The 18,564-nt window shown below is 48.4% G+C and overlaps 1 protein-coding gene across 2 annotated transcripts in view; it reads right to left on the bottom strand.

Annotated features, from left to right (window-relative positions):
• The window catches only part of CFDP1 (craniofacial development protein 1), a 99,040-nt gene that overhangs the window by 59,203 nt on the left and 21,273 nt on the right, over positions 1-18,564 (bottom strand). The window lies entirely within an intron of this gene.

The following is an 18,564-nucleotide window of genomic DNA, read 5'->3' as shown; positions in this document are numbered from 1 at the left end:
AGCCAGCTCTGTTCTCCGAGAAGTGACTGCATAGCGGCAGTAAGGAACTGGAACTCTCCCACACGCTCCAGGGACCGCGTTAACTACAGTTTCTGCTCCGAACGATGACAGATGTTTCCCTGAATGCATAGAATTCATTTTTATCCCTAAAGAAATGTCTTAAAAGCTGCTAAGTGGTGCTAACTGAATGAGCAGTGGTTAAACAAGGGTATAAGACGGAACAAGCAAGTTGCCAAAATGCTTTCTCTCTTTAAATAGGAGGACAAGGCACCATTGCCTGCGCAGACTTGCTCCAATGCCCAAATTGCTCTCACCGCGAAATGTATACCTTATTTCTAGCTCCAGCTCTTTCGATCACTGCTTACAGTTGCTTCTTGGTGGGCTGGGTTAAAGAGCACCTCCCTCAACTGAGAATGACGTCCTCAGGCAGAAAACTACAGGCTAAGGTCAAGTCATCTTGTACATGATTCCTTCTAACCCGAAAGCTGTACTTCAGCTCTCACGTTAATCAGAGCCACCACGTGATCCAACAACAACTCGTGTTGTATTCTGTAGTGGAGGTGGGAGCTGTTTCCAAGTAATAGGGCTAAAACCTTGAGCTGCCCAAGGTCACAGAGGATATCTCCGCTGCGGAGCACGCTTAGGCGCTTCTGCAGCTGCTGCCCCGAACTCCGCAGAGAGCATACAAAGCCTCTTGGGGGATCCCCTCGTATGTTAAACCTGGGCCAGCTGGTTTCTCTGCGGCTGTAGAACAAATCTAAGCAGAGCTCTCACATGGGCTGACAGCCCCACCTATTCTGCAGCAAGGATGCAGGCGGCAGCAGCACCGCTTGCCTCTCTCCACAGCGGAGATGTTCTCCCCCAGCTCCCCGGGTTTCACCTCTCCATTGCTCTCACCCCGCAGTGATGCACAAGCATCGCTGGCAGGCTGGTCGCACGCCGCCACTAAGCCTCAGCGCTGTTCTGGACTTACCTCTCCAGGCTGCCTCATGGTACCAATTTAATCGCTACAACTCCAGAGAGGCAGGGACCCACCTCTTGCTACCTCTTACCCCACCCCGCCATCCTTCAAAGAAAAGAGACATTTGCTATCAGTCAACCAAGAACAGTGTTTTTGTCAGCAGAAGTTCTCCTTGAGCATCTTGCCATCATAGTTTGTGCTCTTAAATCGTTCTTAAGTAACAAGATGCTTGCTGAGAGCTGATGGTCAAGCGCTTGCACAGCGAAATCTAGCTCGGCCTGGCCACTTTGCAAGTAGGATATTGTTTTATTGTACATGAAAAAAGGTAAGAAAGCCCAGCGCTGGGCATAAACAAGCTGACTGTACATAATGGACATTGTTAGGTGTCTGAATAGGTCACTGACTCAAAGGAAAGTTCAGCTCCACAATGCAGGTCTTGAGCTCTGAATACCAAGCAGAAAGCATCCCTGTGCACTCACGCCCCATGCATTCAGCGCAGCTGGATCTTTTTGTATTTCTCACTGTCCATTTCCTCCTGAATTTCCCTAGTTTCCTTCCATTCGTATTACGAGCCTTTGTTCTTTCTCTGCCCTCTTCCTCCCACTATTTTGAAGTGTACAGATGGAGTCTAAGGGTGGGGAAGCAAGCAGAGTCACAGCACGTTAGAAAAACAACTTTCGCAGCTTAGTAACAATAGGATAAACCAGCTCTAGCATTGTATGGAAGTAGTGACCCCTGTTGCAAGAGGTAGGACCCTGCCAAACTGCAGCTACGGAGAATTTTGTATGTTAAGAAGTTAAAAATAGGGCCCTTCATGGAATTCATTTCATCCTAGTATTTGCTAGTTGTTCAAACCTTGTATGTGGGGCTTTCCACCAGGATTCCCATTGTCCATCATGGTGGAATATTCTTCTTCCCATCAACAGGTCTCGAAGTACCACAGCAGTCTGTGCAGTAGAGTTATCCCAACTTTGAACACGGCTTAACCAAGGCATCCTGAGCAACCAGTCTGAGCGTCCCTAGAGTCTTTCAGCATAGGAGGAAGGTATTCGCACATTGACAGCCTGGGATTGGGTCTGATGCTGATGAGCTTCTCCTTCGGACTCAGACAAGTCACAGATTACCCACTAACGAGATGAATTTTGTAAGAGGCACCCACTGTGAAAAACAAACCCAGAAGCCTGGGTCACTGATGTACATCTGGCATGTGCACTGGCACTGGGGAAGCCCAGCTGGAAGAAGGACAAGCTGGGAGAGGTACTTGCCCCAAATGTGGAGGGTTAGAAAACAGCACTAAAAACAGAGCCAGGAAAATGCTGAAAACATCTACAGAAGGAGTTGTCTAGTTGTTGTTGGCCTCGCTTTGCTCCAGATTTCACGACTAGAAGTGCTCCCCATTGAGGTCCAAGACACCCTGTGATCTTAGGGGTGCTCTGGGACCAGGGTAGGTCCTGCCCCGACAAAGCAGTGCTCAGCACTCCCGCTCGCACCAGCGCAGACAAGCTTCATATCATGCAAGTTTTCTACAGCCTTTCCTTCCAAATATTCAAAGACAAACCTGCATGCATTACAACTAGCATCAGGACTTCTGCAGCACTTGAGACTACCAGAGCTGTCAGCTCTTTCACTGATAATAATCACCTGTCAAAAATACGGATCAGACTGGAAAAGAAATAAGGGTTAAAAGGAAAAAAATACGAGTAAGTACCTGGAGCTGTAGCCAAGGCAATCAAGAGACTGAATTCAGCTGCTTTGCTAAGTACCTTTTAATGCAACATGTTCCTCCTCCAGTGCAGGGGGCCTAGGGTGACTCCACAATAGTTTTGTGCCTGTGGCTTTAAATTTGCTAATAAGTAGCCTATACACTCATGCACACCATGGATGTGGGGGAGGGAGAAAAGAGAAAGATTTCAGATTACAACAAGAACAGCATTTGTCACTTGCTGTAGATGGTGTGAGAGGCAGTTTCCAGGCTCTTGGACTCAGGAAGAATATTTTCTGTTCCATTCCTGATGTGCTTGGCTGCCTTCTGCCAAAACCTGTTTTAAATCCATTAATGAAACTAGGCCGAGTCTGCATAACTTCTTAATTCCCCGGTGGAAAAAGGGCACTTGAGTATATTTCCGGGAATGACAGACACCCACAGTTCCCACCATTGTCATGCGAAGCGCTGCTATCTGGCCAGCTCCCCCCTCAAAACCCATGTTCTCCCTGGAATATCACCCCAAGTTGTCACCGATTGCTTTATGGAGAACACAGGAACTTGATGAGATTTGCTTTTCTCTTTATAGCAGCACCTCACCACTGGCTAGTCCTGCATTGCTGCCGTGTTTGCAGCCTGTTTCATACACATCAGCGAGATCAAACTTGGGCACATGGATCAGGTCTTGACACCCATCTGCTCTGAGGTCATGAACGGATCTGCTCCAGGTAGTAAGGATGATGGGAATGATAAGGCAGGCTTTTTATTCCTGTATTGCCCTGTGCCTGCTCTAAAGAGACCCACCCAGCACCACGTCCATGCCCCCTCTCCTCAAGCGAGGAAGCACAGAAGAGCAGCGACGCATCCCTACAGCTCCACACAGCGTGGAAGAGCTGGGGAGATGCTCCTAGCAGGAACTAGGTTTGGCAGCTCCAGAACCGATCCTGCTTCCCGGAGCTGAAACGGTCCCCAGCAGAAAGCGGTGGCTCTTTGTAGATGCAAGCACAACCTGGAGAAGTCCCATGGGGGAGAGAAAGACCTGACCTACAGGACTGCAGGTGGGCCTGAACCTGTAAAGACATACCCATGTGCTGACATTCAGATTATAAGCAAGGCCCATTCACTTCCATACAGCAACTCCCAGGACTTCAGTTCGCACGAGCTGAAATCCTTTAAGGACAGGGGCCACTGTTGGTAGCAACACGAGCTGTGCCTAGGACACAGCCTTTCTCCAGAGATCTGGAGAAGAGATGCCAAATTCCTCTTATAGAAAAATCAGAATTATTCCAGCATATGAAAAGAAAACTCTCTTTCCCAGAGCGTTAAGGCACTAGTAGACTACATTCTTTAAAAAACTAAGTTAAAGGACACAGCAACAGCTAATAAAATGGGCACCAGTTCCATTACAGCAGCAGTATTTTTTGGCAAAAGTATTTTAAGGCTAACCTCCTGTTCCATGAACGGCAGCAGCCTAAATGGGAAGGATCGCTGAGTCAGCTTTTGCTTTGGGCTTCACAATGTGCTCTATGTTTTCCAGCAGGCTATAATCTACCAGGGAAAGCTGAAGTGGGGGGAAGGAGGTGAACATAAAGAGCTTTGAAGAAGTGTGGTAAGAAATATATGAAATTCAAGCCTCTGTTTAATTAAAAAGCTGAAGAAAATGATATCACAGTGTCATAGGTCTAAGTGAGCTATGACTGCAAAGACATCGGGCACTAGCAGTTGCATGTATGTGACTGCAGTGATGCTCTGTTGGGACATGAAATATTTTTTCTTGCAACTCTATGCAACAAATGATGTTATCCTAATAGTCACCTTAATATACATGCATGTAGAGCAGCTTTCAGAACAGGAGACATAGCAAGTCATCCGTTGTCCAAAGGTTGTGTCTAATCCAGGACCTTGTCTCTAGCACTGCCCAAGAGCACACACGTAGGGAAAGATGAAAGTTCAAGTGTAAAACGATCCTTCCTTGGTGTACCTTCCCTGCCTCAGGAAATCAAGCTCATTTGGGAAAGATGAGGATCTTTAAGACTGAAGTTCCTTCACAATTTAAACCCCATCCACCTCTTCCCTGACATTGGCTCCAGCATTCAGCTGTTGCACAGCTGTTTTAGCATGCAACGCTGGCAGCCAGGCTAGTTTCAGCAAAGTGCACCGAAATAGCTCAGCAAAAAGATCCAACATGCATAGATGTGAGAGGCATAGTGGGAACACAACAGCCAGTGGCCAGATCTTCTGGCTGACGCTGCAGTGGAGCCTCAGCCTGAAAGAAGTGTCATGCACAGGACCACTCTGCTAACAGTATCTTTTGCAAGTAGCCAGGGAAAGCCTTTATGTTTAAATAAAGGACTTGGCAGAGAAAAATAACTTCCTCTCATTTACTCTCTCCACATTGAGTGAAACTTCAGCTGAATTAAGAGACTGCGTTGTTTGTCCCCCCCCTCCCAGCCTCTCAGTGTGGTTTGCTTTTTTACATGAAGCTGGTTATACAAAAGTTTTAAGCTTGCTTTTTCTTTACCAACTAAACATGCTAAGGTGCTCAAACTCTACAAGGGCAGTGTATGCAACTAGCGTGCACACTAACTCATGACAACGTGCTCCCGTGCCGCTACCTGATGCATCAGATGCTGAGACCCCTCTGGCACAGGACAAAAGGCGAGTCCTCTCCTGCACAACTTTACCTTGCCCGGATGAGTCCCAGCCATGCTGTGATGTTCTCCGCTACCCTCATCAACAACTACCCCTGTATTTTGAACATTTCTCCCAGCAAGAGCTATACCCTACATTGGAACAGCCTGCAAAAATTAAATAACCATAGACTACTAGTTATGTTGTAGACTACACTTATTACAACGAGTTAACATAAAAGCCAGCACCAAGATGCCAAAAATATCCTACAGTCAGCTCCCCATCTTCACAGCAACAGGGGAGGAAGGGGGGCTGCAATGCCCAGACAAAGCGCCAGACCTCTGCTCGCACGCCAGCCTGCCGTGCCTCGACAGGCACTACCCAGCAAATCCCATTCGGAGAGAGCTTATTAGACCAGGCACAGCAAGGCACAAAGCCAGCTCGGATTTGGAAGCAGCACAGCTCAGCCTGCACAAAGCTATGCCTTTGCTAGTAAGGCCTCCAAGAACTGGCAGGTACGCTCTGCGTGGAGCCAGCTCAGGGGTCTGCGGGCCCCTGTTACAGTTTATTCACAAGCTGTGTGATGGGTGCCTTGTTGGGGAAGAGGCAACTGCACACGCAAGAAACCCAGCGAGTTCTGACTGCGTACTAACTCTGCGTGTGGCTCGAAGTCCTAGAAGATTGGAGAGATGAGAACAACACTGAAAGCTACTTTAAAAAGTTTCTCAGCCCTTATCGTGCCTTCTGGATGACTGTTCAACTTGATTAGCTGATGAAGAACCACACAGCAGAACTACTCGGTACTCTCTGAACTGAGGCTCCAGAGACGATGACGACCTACCACATCCAACTCACCATGCCTTGAGCATTTCCAAGGAACAGGGTCTTCAGCTCTTTCTCCACAGCAATCAATCCATAGGCGCCTGGGTTTCTGGGCAGCTGCCTTCTTTTTAGTTACATCACAAATCAAAGTAAATAAAAAACTCCGTCAGGGGCCTCTTCCCAGGAATCAGTCTGAATCTTTCCTTTCCCATTCTCAGCCCCACACATCCACAGCCTGTGTACCCAAGAGGACCCTGTCCATTATTTCTGCATCTGAAGCATGTTATCACTTTGCAAAGCCTTTGCTTTTAGTTTGCACAACACTGAATTCCCCACAGCATTCAGCATAATCCCTGAGCTAATGCTTCAGGGCTCCCAGATTGTCACAGCCACAGCCCTGTTATATTGGTATCAATATTTAAAACCAAAAGGCCCTCTTCCTCCAACACAATCTGCATTTCCAGGTTTATCACAAACAGTAAAAAATGCATGCACGTACTCTCGGCTCAAGGTGCATATGTGAAGACAGATTCACTCATGCATCGGCCAGACAGCTGACAACCATCCTGACATTTATCTCCATGTATGAGGAGGAAAGATGAATCGCTCACAGCTATATGGCTCTGGAGTTTGCCCTTGGTCAAGCTGGTAAATATCATAAATCAGCCACTGTGCCTCCTCAAATATACAGACAGGCACCTAGAGAGACCTGGAGAGCAAGAAGGGCAGTGGCAGCCTCTTCTGAATTAAAAAGGCTTAAACACAACCGTGTCCTAGTGACACCTAAATAAAACCCACAAGAGCAGAGCTCAAGCAATTTGCTGTATTCTGGGAAGTTCTGGTGTATTTGTAACTGTTTCAAACAACTTGTTCAACAATTAGCTGCTGCAGTTAACTAACCTCAAAGAAAGGGGAGGATTCTTCATTTATTGAGGTCTTCAACTAAAGATTAGCTAAAATCCTTTACCAGAAAGGCCAAACAAAGGCCACTGGTTTGGCACAGGCGTGGCTGGGGAGAAGCGTGCCATGCAGGAGTTTAGGCCAGAAGAACTCATGAGCATTTCTGACCTTCAGCTCTAGCAGCCAGGCAGAGATTGTAGCTGAAAGTAGTTGACTAAGGAGCTATTTTGCAGGCCTGCCACATTGGGCATGCCCAATTCAGACAGGGTTTTTTGGTTTGGGTTTTTTTTTTTTGTTAAAGACCCCTTTCCACGTACAATCAGACTTTTCACATAAAAGCAGCAGAATTTAATCCAGCAGACACAAAGGCTACACGGAAAGCAAGTGTACAAGAAAGGCAATCCAGAAGCTTGGGATCAGCCTCAAATCTGGGAAACCTCATCCGCCAGACTTCCCGGGTAACCTCAGGCAAGCCAGCCTGCTGGTGCCTTCACTTCTCCATTTAACAGTCAGGATGAAGACATTAACCGCACTGCAGTGATGAGGACCAGGCAAAGGGCACAAACAGGACAGTTGGTCCCAAACATTTTTACCCATTCCAGTAACAGTTTCGGTACCTTCAGCACACATCACAAACCCCCTTATTTTGGCTCACATTGCCTAGAGAATGATGCTAAAGCCTAGAGTCCCTCCTGCAAAGCACAGCTCCCGGCAAAGAAAGGGCACTGAGGGTTTGCATTTTTTCATTGCTACTCAAAAAAAAAAAAAAAAAAAAAAATAGCAGCAGCAAGAGGCCAGGGTGGGCTGTAAAGGTGCCGTGTTCCCGATGCAGCTGTACATACTGCCCAAAGCTGCTTCAGGCTGAGAAGTTTGCAACGGTTTAGTCTGCCAGCGTGGACAAAACTGGACAGCACTCAAAGCCCTCCTTTTATTTCAGGAACAGATTTGCCTCCAAATAATCTTCTAATGCGACTTGGGACCCTGCACTTTTACTGGCTAAAAAGTATACGAGCTGATTGAGGTCCCCATCCCAACATAAGCAGGGTTTAGGATTCACCCCACTGAATCCCCAGCTACCGAGCTCTTGGGGCTTCCAACAGGATGAAGGGCTCGGATCTTCTTCCAGGAGCCATCTGTCCTACAGAGCAGGTAGTGGCAATAAATCTGCGTACTGTGAAGGTTTTTTCCTCCTGTGTACTATACCTAGCTGTAAATCATGAAGCCAATCCGCCAACAACAAATGTACAGGCACCCTCAAAGCTTTCCCTGTCACCCTGAGAACGGGATTGCTGGAAAGCCAATCCGGCTTGCCTTGCCAGGCCTCTAGTTCAGGATTGCAACCCGTAGTAAAGTTACACTCAGCACAGACTGGGGTTATGTTAACTGGCAATCAACGCTACAATGCAACACAGGAGGTGTGGAAGGGGGAGGGAAAGCACAGCAAATGGGAGAAGAGACAACTGCAGGATTTGCTTTGGGAATCCTAGACGGAGCATTACTTGGGAGTTTCCAGGACTGTCCCAGGCTCCCTCAGTTCGTAAGTCTGATACAGAAAATGAAGACTTTATAACTGCAATGGCTGATATCCAGCCACTCCCCTTCCCAGCCTGTCATACATCAAGCAAAGCAGAAGCTCTGGCACAAAGACGAGCGCATATAGGGAATGTGCCAATTTCTGCCTGGGTTTTAAGCCCCAGGACACCGCACTCAAGGTTTTCCACAACCTGCGGCAGAGCCTGCGTGGATTTGTATTCTCAGTCCTGTCAATATGATCTCATTGCCTCCTAAAGGAAGAGCGTGGCCAGAAATCCCATGGCCAAAGACAACACTCATTCATTTTACAGGTGTCTATGGTGCCAATGCTGTCCCTCCCAAGCTCCCCCAGACCTGACACTGAGTCCCACACTCATTAAAGACTACTTCAGCAGCTAAGGACAACGCAGCACAAGAACCTACTGACCCGTGGCAGGTCGTGGAGCTGGAAGGTATCAAAGCTGACCGAAGGATCCCTGTGCCACACAGAGACAGGAAAGCACTCCTTGTAACAGCAGTGCTACCTACTTCCCATCTAGCTCACCTAGTGCTAAAGCAAGGAGGCAGAAGACAATTTTTTTTCCAGGAGACATTTGTTTTTAACAAAGGAAGTTGAAGACAGTCAGCTCTGTAGTGTCCCTCAACAGCTATGACCAACAACCTCTTACTAATATTCACCAACACGCTTTTACTCCCACAGGCTTTGGAGAAAAGTCAGCATGAAAAAACCCACCCGTTTGTCTGAGCGCAGATATTCTACCCCCATAAAAGATTCAAACCCTGCCCTGCAATCACAGCACTGACCAGGGGAAAGCTGCTAAGCATCTTGACTGTCCTGTAGGACTAGTAAAGCTGACGCTATACTACTCCTTCAAAGGTTTCTTAGGAGTCCTTGTTAAATGCAATGGCCGTGAAACCATAAAGCAAGGAAGGAGACTGCTATCTTGTACAGTCTTCAGAGTCAGCCCAAAGCACACGACCTGTTCTGTACCGATCTGTTTGCAGAGGCCACGTAATTCTCTAGAAGTGGGTTTGTTTCCAAAACAAATGCTACACACTCTTCTTCAACTTGGGAAAGTAGAAAAAAAATCCCCCCCCCCCAACGCAAACAGCCAAACAGTGCTGGCAAGGCTCGCAAGTGCACACATGTGAGCAGGAAAGGAAACGGAGAGTCCTTCCAGCTTTCCAAAGGGTTATTGCAAACAGCAGGGAGGGAGAAGGGATTTTACACATTAGGAAAAATACCGTGATGGTGCTTGTCCTTAAAGTGAACGCTGCACAACAAAAGGCCCTGGGCTGCATTGTCTGTTTAGCACTTCTCTAATGCAAAACGTGCGTCATACAGTGAGATGGAGACCCTGGTAGCACGGTGTACATCGCAGGAACTCTTCCTGGCTGCAGCACCGGTCAGCATGCCGGGTGCTGTACAAACCCCTGCTGAACCACCTTCACGTTTTTCTGGCCTAAGCGACTTTGCTGTGCATCATCCAAAGCCTACGGCAAAGCCAAGGACGTCTCTGCATACCAGTCTCCAGAGAGTTGGGGATATCGTGTATACCAGCTGCTTCCTCAGCCATCCTGCAATGGGAAATCTGCAGGTCACAGGCGAAGAGGCAGGCATGCTGCATACCAGCCATAGTGTAAGGAAACAGCACGACCACGTCGGAAAATGATTCTTTCAGTCCTCTCCCAAGAAAGTTTAATAATCTCATCTTTCACGCGCTTACGCCTCTGCTGTTTTTTTGCAGAGCTTCCCTGTGCGAGCCGTACTGGCAGGGATGCAGCTCCAGACGAGTCAGGAAGGTTAGCCTGCCTCTAGCAGCGGGGAAGGGGGGTAGGGGGAGACGAAGCCTTCGGCTGAATTCCCACCGGCTTTGCATTATGAAAGCCATGAGCTGCAATCAGCCAGCCTTTGCGGGTTCGCTTTAACCCCCTCCTTGCTGCCAAACAAGCATCTCAACCGACCTCCTAACAGCATACATATATCGGTGACACAGAGCATACGCATACTCAACCACAAGGCAAAACAGGCAAGCACCTAAAGAACAGCCATTTCCTTTCTTTCGGTGAGTATTTTCCAAAAGGTGCGAGTTTCCTCTGCGCTTGCATTCATGAGTGCTGCAACCCGGCCTGCTACTCTCAAGCCTGCAGCTGAAAGGAAAAAAAATAGTGCTACAATCCAACCCTGCACATGCCCAGGACTTGTTACTTCAAGAAATGCCATCATTGTTCTCAAGCCAGGCAGTCGGGCGACGAACAGGCGTCTGTATTGTCCACTGGCTGCCTGGAGGCTTACAGTGCTGAAGTACGAGTTCCCGAAAGGGTATCAAAGCTGCTGCACAAGGTCAGATCAAACTCCTATATGCATGATTATTTGCTGATAATTGACAGTAGATGCTATGAGAAGAGAGGGCACAAAATGCATCTTCCCCTGGGATTCCCAGAAAAAAGAGCGTTCTCCGACAGAAACTTCAAATAAATCAGTTCCCTCCACTCCCTGCCTCGGTGGGTACAAGAGCATCTCTCACACGTCCTCGCACACCCGGAGGCACATCTGCTGCCAACGCGACACCAGTTATCTGCCTCCGCAGAGGGTCCCTCGGTACAGCAACTGCCCCAAGGACTGCGCTCGCTCTGAAGAGCGCAACGGCAAGGGCTCCGGGGCAAAGCCGACTGGGCTGTAATCCAATGCATCAGGAAGGCTTTGAAACTCCTTGCATAGGGAAAGAAAGTACTCCATGGCTTGGCAGACCGGATTAGAGCACCCTGGAGAGCTTGAGACAGCCTGGAGCTTGTTTGAGGTGCCTTTTCAACACAGCCCGTGCACCAGTTCACTCGAGGCTCAGGGTTTCAGGCAGGAATAAGTAAGGGGAGTGCAGGAACTAGGGGGCTGTGCCAGCTCCACACCAGGACAGCAATAGCCGAAGTGAACCCCAGCCATGCTAACCATCCTCACGGCCAGAAACCAGCAGAGGAAATCCCCATGGCCGGGCAGACACTTGCTCAGCCTCTGTCAGACTTTTTCTGGAAACAAACAGAAGAGCAGTTGCAGAGACTGCTGCCAACCGAAGAGGTTGGAGCTCTGAAGAGAGACTACGCGCCCTTTGAGACCTCAGAGTCACACCAACATCTCCTTTAAGACAGGAAGGGAGAAAGCCAGCATTTTAGTTGGTAACTAACCTTAACTGCTTGACTTCACATCTTGATATCAAGCCAGCCAGCCTGGGCATGCCCGTTTTCTAAGCCTAGTCCCGCACGAGGCTGACAACCTAGCGTGCAGATCAAAGTTTTGGCTAACAAATGTGCTGGAAAATATTGGTGTGCTGATTTTCCATGAATGAGGCCACCAGTATGTGATTTTTCCATGAATGAAGCCACTAGTATGTGAAAAGCCTGGGGCAACAGAACTGCCTGAAAGCAGGGAGCATCACTCTGCTCTGGCCGCCACTCCAGCCTTACTTAGCTGGTTCATATTTTATGAAGAATGATTCAGCTGAACTTGTTCCTTGACGTGAGAAAGAGGGAGGAACACGAGTGTGGGAAAGCAAGAGGATGTAACACAGGCATCTGGTATGGGGGAGACATTCAAGGGACATGGTGCAGCTCAGCTAATATGCAAGGAGGCACTATAAAAGCAAAATAAGACAGGAGTGGAAGCGGTCTTCTTGGTAGACACACCCCCAAGCCATGGCACAGCTGGGAACAGGAGCTCTTAGCATCCACCTCCAATCCCAGGCTTTAACAATAAAGCAAGGCTGCCCCTCTCACCTCTCACTCCAACCAGACCGAGTCTAACATGGGAAGACACAGGGGTTTCCCTCCACAACCTTGCAAGGGGTCTGGAATAAAAATACAACTGGCTTCATTGCCCATTAGCAGTTAATTTCCTCAATCATTTTCACACAGGGAGAAAGAGAAATGCTCATGATCCAAGAGATGAAAGCAAATGAAAATAAGCCTCATAAAACCTGTACTGCCCTACGGGAAAACTGCCCCACAACCTTCACTGGGGAATTATCAAAGGCCCCAGACTGGTGGGGGGTTGTTTGTATTTTATAAGACAGATGCTTTAGAGAGTATAAGTCCTCAAATAGCTGAGATTCCATTCTGCTGAACCTCCAACGAGACTAGAAAAAGAAACAGCTGATCTCAGTTAGCCCAGCCCAGGGATCCAGCTTAGCCACATCAAGACAGAGGACTGAAGCAAGGCACAGAGCTGTACAGGCACTGCTGAACTTCTTTCCAATAAGATGCCATCGCCCCAAGCAAAAGCAACCACACGCGTGCTAGCATGGCCGCAGGAAAGCGCAGAACGGAGCTAAAAAATCTCATTCATTTCTATTGCAAAATAGAGGCTGGGGTAGAAGGCATTGACTCATTTAGCCTGAGAACAAGAAAGGATTGCTCCTGAGAGACTAGTTTAAAAGAAGGATGTTTAGTGCACGTTTTGCTTTGAGTCTGGGAGAGTGGGTACGAAACTTCCCACACTCAGAGCTCTGTTTCTTATCGGAAAAGGCTTAACGTAAGCTCAAGAGCAAGAACTGTTCGGAGAAGGGGCAAAGACCCAAAATGGCAGAGCTCTCCCACCCACACTTAAGCCTCAGAGGTGCCTGCAGCCCTGGATAAGCCTGTCTGCAAGCAGTGGTCAGGTCCCCAGCACAGGATCCAACGGCGGTGCGGCCACGGCTCACAGCTTGGACAGCCCGACTTACTTTGCTTCTCAGCTGGGCTGCGAAGCCCACACCGGTGCCCTCGCTGCTGCCGAACCCGCGCCAGCCAGAGATCAGCATCCTCACTGCTGCGGGCTCTGCAAGGGGTCTGATTTCATGTGACGCTGGAAGCCTCAGTCCACGCTGACTTCAAGAGGGGAGGCAGATGTTCAGAGGATAAGGTTGTTTGGCATGCTTTACAAGTGTGCAGCAATCAGCATCTTATTTACTACGGCTGATGGAAACCCTTCTCTTCAATACTGAACCAGCCATCATTTTTCCTAATGACAAACCTCCCCTTCCCCGCACATACAAACACCTTTCCACACTCATCCCCATGGGGTAATTAATTTCAGTCCCCCTACCAAATAAAAGCAAGACTTTCCAAAAAATCACCCAGCCTCGTTACCACATTGATTCAAGGAGTGGATACGCGTAAACCAGTAGACAGACACTAACAATGAATAATTAAAACAAAAATAAAAACAACAAAGGATCTAAGACCTGAAGAGAAATTACTCACTTGGAACAGCTATCGCCACATTTAATCTTTCACAACCAAAGTGTATGAATAGGAAATAAGTAAAACTAGCTCTAGGGCACATGAATATTGCCCCTGGCTGGTTCATCTTGTTGTGCACAGAAAAATATGTCATGTACTACTCACACCCAGACACTTGGCTATGGTGCAAGGGGCTGGATCTCTCCGTCTGGGAGAACAGCACTCTCTGGAGCACAGTAAGGGAAGCGCAAGAGAAAGCAGAGAAGCCTTGAAATCACCAGCAAGAACGGAGCTATTCAATTGCTTAAGTGACTACTGAAAAAACCCCACCTCCAGCTCCCCCAAAGGTCTTGATTACTTGCTTTATTTGCATCCTTGTTCAGCCCATACAAGCAAAATGTGCAAGAGTTTTAGCTAAATAACTGCTTGCAGCTGATGCTGAGCTGAAATTGGACTGTAAATTCCTGCTTTCTGAAGAAAAAAAAGCCCATGGGATTGCTGTGAAATGAAATTGCTCCCTGGAGGCATGCGAGTGCTGCAGCACTTGCTCTAGATCATCTGAGGTTTACAGAAGCTGAGAGACTGTGCCTGTCTCATCAGTGTCCACTTAAGATCTCAAGTAATCAGTTTTGGTCATGACAGCAAAGGGATCCAATTAGCTCCAGCCAACTCATGCAGAAAGAGCATCTTTTGCAAGAAAAAGCTTTGGATGCAAAACAGCGCCTAGAGGTAACCAGGCTTGAGGGGAAAGTTAGCTTAGAAATTACAGTTACAGGTCAGGATGCTGCAAACAGGCTCCAGGTTCTCCCACCATCCATATCCTCCCACAAAGACTGCCACCATTCCTCCTCCTGCACACTGAAAGTGGGAGAGAAGCCATGGACAGACGTCTTCCTGCTGGAGTCCCTCTACTCCAACACTAACATGCAGCAGAGTAAATGACTTCTAAAAGCAAAGGCCTGAAGCTTTTCACACCATGTAATAGTCAGTCCACATGAACTGCTCTACTGTAGACTAGGGGAGGAAAGCATCCACGATGAACAGGCTGGAGTTTATCCTGCTTTCTTTGTTCAGGACAAGTACGTGTCTCTGGGTCAGAGCTTTCTTGCAGTGCCTCTTCCTGCCGGGTCTTGCACCGAGGTCCAAACCCTTGCAGGCCAAACTCAGCCCCGGGGTCGACAAGCACCGCACCTCCTGAACTCCGTGGGAGTGGTGCCTGCTTGCTTCAAAGGCAAGTTTTACCCTCTGTTTATACCAGCCTACAAGGCATGAAAAGGCCTAGGAGGTCACACATCCACCACTGTAATTTCAGGCAGGATCAAACAGAAAAGCAACAGCTGGGCTGAGTGAGCAAGTCCACGTTTAATTACAAATGCTTTTGGTAATAAGCAAAGGCAAGAACAAAGCCAGTGAAAAACCTCCCTCTTTCTTCCTGGCTCCTGTTCAGGCCATGTAGAAACAGCTGCCTAGAGGAGAATCTCAAATAAGATCCACCAACTACTTTTTTTTCATTTTCAGGACTGCTACAGCAGCACTGTTCCCTATGCAACGCCGCTGTGCTCTGACAAATGTCAAGGACCGATGGGCAGATCGCAGCCGCTCACGCCGAAGGGCTCGGGTCCGTGCAGGTACTTCCCAGCCTATAGCTCAAACCCCCCCGTTGTGTCTCAAGTCACACGTGCACAAGTACATGCACACAGTCATTCTGCAGTAAGCTGTGCGGGGGATTTCATTTGCTTTAACATCCTCTGAATATGAAATGGTGGTTGCAAAATAGGATTACTAGCGCAGAGGATGACGGACTCAGCTCACGGGTCCCGCCTGGGCCGGGGAGGGGGCAGAAAGCAGCTCTCAGAGCAGCAGGGCTTCCCACAGAGCTGACTGACCCCTCCATCAGGTCATGCATTTACAGCCAGGAGCTACTCTTGCTGCCCTGAAAAGGCCCTGGAGCGGTGGTAAGGATAGGAAACGAGCCCTAAAACCACACAGACAGGCAAGAAGGCTTAGCAGGGTGGGTGGAAGGCTTTTTTTGAATGCCAGGAGCCTTCCACCCATTTTTTTGTGACAGCAAATTAGAAGGGATCAGCAGATCCCCTCGTCACGTCTATACCCCTGACAGCATCAGCGAGAGCCTAACACAACCCAAGAGCACAACAGAAACACGGCTAGAACAGAGTATCAACCCCAACCCCTCCAACAAACCGATACCTACTGCTGACAGACCACTGCCTAGCTGGGTGTCACAGGGGGACACGATGGGAATAATGGGAAGGCTGGGAAACCATCACATCCCTGGGAACCAAGGGCTTCTGACCTTTCTAGCAAAGCCTGCTGAGAGAACTGGGTGGGTTGTTTTGTACTCCTGGCTTTAATTACAGCCAAGTGTTTAAGTTATTCTCCTCCAACCACCCCCATGTCCCTCACAAGCACAAATCTAGCTTTTTATAGCACATCCGGTATGGATGTTAAACACATTCAGGAAATGCACTTTCAGCCCCAAACATCCCTTCCTCTGGACCAGTTAGGCTGCAAGGGTTTGTAACGTGGAGATGTGGAACCGGATGTTTGGTTTTGTGACCGCTGCTTTCCTGGATTACTTCTGTCTGTTTAGAGAAGGGAAATTAAATAAATGCAGAGTAGGCTGGCTGCATCCAGAAATAATGCAAGCTGCTTGCAAGGTGAAGAAAGAAAAGCCAGATGGAGAGGCCACTGTTAGCTGCTCGAATCCCCGCACACAGGGCAAGGTTCTAGGATCCTGAATCACATGTTTTTCACTGCCTTCTAGTGATACTGACCCAGACTGGGGCTCTCCTGTAATGCACAAGGGAGAAATGCACCCTCTCCCCCAAAACTTCTATTTTAAGTAGCCGAAGGGCACCAGCAAAGAACCATCAGGCGACGCCAGGCTCTGTCAGTCCCCAGGCGCTGCTCTGGCATGTCACCGAGGCTTGTGGCTCTTTGCTCCAGAGGAGCAGGGCTTGGACAATAGCTTGGCTCCAAGTCTAAAATCTGACCTTTGTAATTTTCTTAACATAAGGGACTCGCCTCTGGCTTGAAGGAACACTGCAAGCCTGTTAGTAATTTTCTCACCTGAAAATACCCTGGCTGACTTCCCAGCTGGAAGCACCCTCCTAAGCCCAAAGGCAAGCATGTTTGCTGGCAGTCTCAGGGATCAGTCTTGGATACTATTCCAAGGTAGAAGACTTCCTGGAGCACTCTCAGTCCAGAGGGCACACACTGGCCAGGCTGCCCCAGACAGTCTCCTGCTAAACCCTCAAGAGCGCTAGGCTGTTCCACACATTGATCAAAATACCACTGCTACGCCTCTGCCGTAGTATCACCGCACAAAACCAGGATATTCTGCAGCAGGTTGCGAAAGGGAAGGCACACGGGGCTGCACGGCATCAGGGTTTGCTGCTCTGAAGGAAGGCAAGACATACAAGCCCAGGGAATTTTTCCCCTCCCTTCCCCGCAGCCAGGCCACCTCGTATTCTGGGCAAGCAACTGTCAGTAGGACATTACACATCAGCAAGCTGAACGACGACCTAACTAAGCTGCTTCCAAAATAATCACACTGAAGGAAAGTTAAAGGAGTCCTTGAACTCGTTATTTCTTATATTGATTTTTATTCCATTTTTTCCATATTTGATGTGGATTCTTCACTTCAGGTATCTGCAGCGTTAACTCAAACTGGGCTCTGGCTATTTCTCCTGAGCGATCAGAGCTCCAGTACAAGCAGCCGTGCACCTTGGCAATGACTAGGCTGTGCAGGCCCACTGGCCATCCACCTCCTCCCCTGGGCCAGTAAGGTACAGGAGGAAACAGGGATCTCAGCAGAGCAGGAAGATGAGCAGCCCGTGGGGCTTTCCCAACGGGCTACCAAACCTGCCTGCACTCAGAGCAGCGGGGCATTTGCTGGGGGAACTGGGAAGGCAGGTTTGAAGACATGGGACCACCAGCAGTTGGCAGAGCAAGGAGCTGCCCTAGCTTCAGCTGCCACCCAAACCACCTCTGTGGCCTCCCAGATTGAACAAAGAATCCAGTCCAACTCAAGGCAAGTTTTTCCAGCACAAAACCCCGTACACAACACTTAGGTTACAATTAATGAGCTCTGCAGGGACGAACCCTTGTGCAGCGTGAACAGCAGCAACAAGACTATGCTCATCTATGCATTCATTCATCTCAGGGAACAGCAGCTGTCAAGAGTCACACACACACATACTATGCTTTCACTACCCTGATCTAACTACAAGCTATGCAACGCTTAGCTGGAAAAATGAGTGACAATCCAGCTGCAGCAACTGAATAACAGCCTGTCTCGGGGAAAGGCAGCCTTAACTCACACTGGAGAATTGCTCTTCAGCAGATGGGAAGGACAATGTATTTGACGGGTGTTGTTTCTATGTGACCAAATGGTACGCAGCTTATGTCTTTCAAACATAAATGCAAATGACTGACTTAAATAAAAATCATTGTTGGAACACAGAGGCATCTCCTCTATTCCTGAGAAGCGGGTGATCTCCCAAGCTCATCAAGAACCACAGAGTGGCACGTCAGATGCACAGGGGATCTGACCTCTTTGTATCTTTGACAAGCATTATGATAATCTCAGAATTAGGTATTAGAGCTTGAACAGAAAGTGACAAATCCACATCAAAATGATATTAGAGAACATCAGAGAGGCAAAAGCATCTCTCATTCAAATGCTCCCCCAAAGTTTATAAGAAACCACAGCCCTATCATGGCTTTTTATGGTCCCGAGAAGCACCTTTCAAAGGAGCTGCAGGCAATCTCAGGCATGTTC

The sequence above is a fragment of the Gymnogyps californianus genome, chromosome 12 (genome assembly GCF_018139145.2).
Source record: "Gymnogyps californianus isolate 813 chromosome 12, ASM1813914v2, whole genome shotgun sequence".
Classification (NCBI taxonomy): Eukaryota; Metazoa; Chordata; class Aves; order Accipitriformes; family Cathartidae; genus Gymnogyps; species Gymnogyps californianus.
Note: the sequence above shows the minus strand (reverse complement) of the source record. Positions and strands in the feature narration are given on the sequence as shown.